The sequence below is a fragment of the Gymnogyps californianus genome, chromosome 16 (assembly GCF_018139145.2).
Source record: "Gymnogyps californianus isolate 813 chromosome 16, ASM1813914v2, whole genome shotgun sequence".
Classification (NCBI taxonomy): Eukaryota; Metazoa; Chordata; class Aves; order Accipitriformes; family Cathartidae; genus Gymnogyps; species Gymnogyps californianus.
The window spans coordinates 4,892,338-4,898,337 of NC_059486.1; positions in this window are offsets into that span (position 1 = coordinate 4,892,338).

Here is a 6,000-nt window from a genome sequence, read left to right on the forward strand (position 1 = left end):
TAATGATACTAACACTACTGCAGCTCTCTGGCAAGCAGCATGAGAATGGGAGGAAAGCTCATGTCTTGGCACATGAGCCAGTAGAAACAAGGCCAGGACAAGAGGAAAAAGGTGTAGGACTTTTAACATACTAATAACAAATTTTCAGGTAGTTTGAACCCTAAATCTGAACTCCTTACAGATAAGGCTAACCTGTTTCAGATTTCTCTTAAACATTGAGTATATTCAGCAAACGAGAATAAAAAGAAAGTAACGATTTCCTTCTCTGGAATAGATGAAAAAGACTCATTCCCTCAGAAACATTAAAAAACGCAGGATGAGAAAGCAAACTGCATAATCGAAGGCACGCTCTAGTCTATGCAATCAGATGCAATGATACAAATATTGCTTTGTTACTCTGACCAAATTAAGAATTTCTTCTAGGAAAGGATACAAACATTTAGAGGAGGCCGTTATAAGGGGTAGAGATAAAATTAGAGTTATCTTCTCTTCCTAATGACATCATTTGCAAGCCATCTAGATTTAAATCCAAATCAGTATCTGAAATATCAATGGATTAGAAAATGGCTGGCTAAAAAGTTAATTTGTTCAAAACTCAAAGCTAACTTCAAACAACCTTTTCTTCCATGTGATCAACAATTTTGCATTATGCGTCTCAGCTTCCTGAGATTTTTTCCTTTAGATTTTTTTTCTGTAATGACTAACTTTGATTTCTAGACAACAAAGAGCTGCTGTTTCTATTAATCTGTGTAAGCTTATTTTTCAATAATGAAATATCCATATATGACATGCCAGACAAAGGATTTGGACAGGTAAATTAACCCAAAGAAATGGTTATAGAAAATGGGATCAATACCTCAGCTTTCAGGGAAACAAAAATTGAAGACTGTATGCAGTTGCTATACTAATATATGACAACGCATATGCTACAAGTTTACAAACAAATATTTATTAAAACCAAACAATAGTATTCGATCTTCACAGCATTACCTAGCTAGAGTAACTCCAAATGCAAGCACCATTTTAATCAGGTCTTAAACATTTCATGTAAACCTACTTTGATTTCCTGATTTATTAAAATTACAAGTACAGATTGAAATATAAAAGGATATTTATACCTTTTCTTTCTTACAGGCCTGTTAAACTGCTGAACTCTGAATTCCTCAGACTTCTCAAGGTGAATAGCTGATAAGAGTTGCACTACAAAGCAGGTAATACAGTCGAACATTTTCAATAATTCCCACCTGGTTTGTGCTGTTACTTTCTTATTATCCATTATATATTAAGCTTGATGTTGCCCTTCTCAGTCAGTCACTTCACATCTAACATTATTTCACTGGCTTTCATGTTGATAATGGATATAATTTTAGCTGTCAGGCTCATTATTCATGACTATGCTATTACAATGATCTCTCAGCCAACATCCACACTGTCTCTTTCACATTACCTTCATGATATTGTCCAGCAAAAGAAAGATACAAGCACGCCTGGCCTGCTACTTGGCTGTGCATCCTGCTAGAAACAGTGCAGAGCAACAGAACACTTGAAAAAATGTTGCAGGACATGCAAAACCATTAAACTGATGTAAAAGTTTCAAATTTCAAAATGAGGAAAAATGATACAATGTAGGTGTGGGAACTACGTGAACTATTGGCTCAGCAAGTTCATTGAAGTGTTTGGGGTTTTTTTTTTTTAATATAAAAACACTGTCCTAACATGAATCTCTCTGCTAAATCGTATTGTGTCTTTAAAAAAAGTAATTTTTCAGCTGTAGACTCCTCAGAAAACTAAGTAATGTGCAGAAGTTAATTAAGAAAAATAAACCTATGGTTAATGGGCTTTAATTTGCTATAGAGATCATCTTCACTAGAAAAATTTCAGATGTTTTTAAAAGTTTAAAAGCTCCATGTAGAGATTCCATTATATATGCTCTTCCCCAGAGTCCTTCTTCCTCTAGCACCTGTTATTAGTATCACAGTCTATCCGATTAAATTTCCTTTACAAAATATTCTACTTTCTTCAGTTGTTGAGAGCAGGGAGTACAGGGACACCTGAAATCCCTCATTTTGCATACTGCTGACCTGACGAAGCCAAGAAAGCGACGCTGTTGTTACATGACTAGCTTCTAGTTTACAGTACGCTGTTAAGTTGTACAAAAATGCTCTCAGGGGAAAAACTTGATTCATTAGTATGCTGAGATGGATGTGATATGAGAAAGGTGCATTTGTATTGTATTTACATATAATAAGGCACGTATGAAGGATGCAGAGCTGCCCAGCTATTGTAATGTTCGAACATATTGATTAAATAGCAAACTTGTAAAAAAACATATATTGCCAAGGAAGATAGAAACAGATCCCAATATAAATTTCCCTTAGGGGAAAAAAAAAACCACCATAGAGAAAATAGAAACATAGCAGCCATTCGCTTCATTATCCTAGCTCCTTTTCTGCTGGCCCTGTTACACAGGTTGCTTCAGAAGTGATAATCCCAGTGAAAAGGATGATTGTCAAAGTATCAAAGCAGCTTAAAAAAAGGCAAATACCCTCAAAGGGGGTACATTAAAAGAGACCATTAGGGCAGCAGATGTCACAGTGACAAAGCAAGCTGGTTACTTTCTGATAAACACACACAGGTATAATGCAGTGTTAGAGTGAACAAAAATAATGAGAAAAAAACCTCAGAAAATAAACAGTTGCATGGCCTATTAATAAGCCCCAACAGAGGTATTCCTGATTTGGGGGGCCGACATTCCCCCAGATGAGATCAGCTCTGCCTTGCCAGTTTTAGCCAATACTGCTCTGGATACTATAGCATCTAAACTGCTGTCCAGATTTGCATCTCTTCAAGGCTCCTCATACCTATAAAATCATTGTGGAACAGATGGCACTTCTAAAAGGACAGAGAAGCTTTCAACCATGGCTAGGGAAGCTATTTGTCCAAAATGCTCCTCTTGTTAAAGGAAATTATTTTGTTTGTTTTTTTTTTAATTCTTTTTATTGCTACAACATTTGCTATCCAAGTATTCCAAAATAGCTGAGAAACAATTAATAACACCTCATAAGGAATCTTATGAAATAGGTAAATACACTTCTTTTACTATCCGGAGAACATAACACCAAAGGAGTAAAGCATAATTTGCAAGTTTGTGTCTATGGAAACGCCATGAATTGAATAGGTCTCTGATGCTGGACCCCCACTTCTGCTTTAATCTCAAGAACTTCATATTCACCATATGTGATCATAATTTGCCTAACTTTGAGTAACCCTGAATTTAAAAACACTGGGTAGATACAAGCCTTCACTTACCACTGAAAAAGGTCCTAGAAGGTGGCTGCTTCCACAGGACTCCAGTTCTTACACACAGGTTGTCATGTATAAGAAAGTTACAGCTAGTCAGAAAACTGCAAATACAACAAACAAGAAGCAGTTGCTTAAGTACAAATGTTTAATAATGCAAATGTAAGCAGTTCAATATAGCGATAATCTTATATTCAGAACCTGAATAGCATAGAGGGAAAAGTCTCCTCAAAGTATCATAAAATTTCCACTGAGCCTATTCCCTACTGGCCTACTCCTTCCCTAAAAAACAAAAAAACCCTGACAATCCAACTGCTCCTGCAGATATTTATTTAATGTTGCATCTATTTTATCTTTTCTTTTTCTTAACAAATATTGACATATGTTCCTCTTGAGCTTAATTCTATTGTAACAGTGATACTCTTCTGAGTATTGTATGTGCTGATCCTGGCAATAGCCCTTTTCGGGCAACTAGTTACGTTGTCATTATGTACTGTATCTTGGCCTGTTTGGAGTTCTAAAATGTTTGTGATTGTGAATACAACCTGAGTCTTTTTAAAAAAAGCAAGCTAATATCATCTAATTTCATCTTGTTTTATACACTGCCCTGGCCTACATGTTTAGTAACCTGTTACTTTTTTTTTTAAATAAGCGATTCTAGAACTGATGAGAGTTACTACTCTCTAAATCTGCTTCCAGTATAACATAGACCAATTTTATCCAACAGCACACAAACAACTCCTTTAAAGTCAGTAAATTACTTGTATTTTGCTGGGGAAAACAAAAATGTTTAAAACAAGATTGCTCTGCTTACAAGGAAAGTACATAGCACAAGCATCATTATCTTCCGTAACAACATGGCTAACATTTACCCATTCAAAGGTAATATTTGTAATGGGCAAAGTTGAATTCAGACATGCTGATCAACAGAAACTCTGCTTGCAAATGTAGTGGTAAATTTTGTAATGATTGTTTAGTGCTTGTGATTATTCCATCTCCATCAGGCTGCTACACAGGTGTGTCATTTAGGAACGTCCTACAACAGCAACTATCTTAAGAGACACTTATGAATTGGGTTCACGTATCTCCTTCCTCGCCATGCTGGTGGGGAGGAGGAGTACACAGAAAAGTTATGGATTCTGTGAAGAAGTAATATAATTTATTAGACCAACTGGTATAGCTGGAAAGTAAAAAGGCTGCCAGGCACAGAAGCTCTTCCTTAGAATTTGTCTTACCACTCTGTACGCTGGTGAACTGTAACGTGAGTGGTTCTGCCACTCTGAAAACATAAAATAGACTTATAACTGGCCAACACAGGGAAAAGGTTCAACCAGGATTTTTCATGTTTAATATATAGTATTTCATGTCACATTTCTATTAAATCTGAAAAGGATCCATCCAGTTGTACAAGAACTATTCCTGTTCAAAGTCTGTAAAAAAGCACGCTCAGAGAAGTACTTGAAGATGGCACGGCAACGCCACATCCTGCTGTTAGACAGGATCACAGGCCCAAGCCAGGGCAGGAGAGGGGCCGTGTTCTCACACCAACAGGCTCAGTCCCTTGGGAAGAACCAGGTCTGGCAGGTCTTTGTGCAACCCACTCATTCCCAGGATGCAAATGCCATAGCCGGGATGTCTTCATTTGGCCCTCTGACCTTTCATCTGCTCTTCATCAGACACATGCTGAGTACAGAATTACTTCATTAGCTTACAAGCTACTGCATCATTCAGGGTGATTCAATTCCAGGAAGTGATTATTAAGAATTTTAAGAATTAATTTCAGGTGTCTACTGAGTTACATACACACATTATCTCTTTATTTAGAAAAGGAGTCTACAAATAGCAGATTTCTTGTCTAGAAATCACATAATGATACTAGTAGACACTTGCTAACAATGTTTTAGTGTTACCCAAGGACAAATAGCTGTTATTTTCACTTATCCCCATAACACGGTGTCAGTAATATTTCACTCTGCCCTTCAGCTTCATGGTCTCTATTAAAACCACTGTATAAACCCAAATGTGACAGTACAGTCCCTCCCCAAAACAGAGACTGCTGTAACCAGGTGTTAAACATGCCACACTGCTGCATCGTCTCCCAGGATATTATTTCCTTAGCAAGACAGAAAAAGCATCCCACGCTGCTGCAGAACCTGTATGTTTTACATAGCAACATGATGTAATTTTATCATGAACAATGAGGTCAGCTGATCCGCATGGGTCATACACCAGAGCTACACTAATTTGCAGTATTACGAGGCCTGCTTTACAACATATTAAAACACCTGGGATAAAAGGAGTACTTGCCCATCAGCAAGCTGGGAGCCTGTGGGCTAATTCTAAGGGATTCAAAAACCTAAGAACTAATCCAGTTAGCATTAGATTTAAATCTACCAGAAAAGTTTTAGAACCCTGAAAAGTCGGGCGGAAAAAAAAAAATATTAGAACTTAACTACAGCCTAAAGCACTACTATTCTCAAGACATATATTAGTCTTGATACATAATAACCTAAAAAAAAAATAAAAATGCACAGCCAGAACAAAACTAGCTGTGTTGGCTTCACAGGAGCACCCAGGAGCTGTTCATGTTGCCAAGGTAGAGCAGGGCATACCGGGACTTGGTACTTCGGCAGATAGATCATCACAGAGGAAGGATGCAATAATTAATTGCAGACCCTAAGCTCTTACCAAAATTGTTTT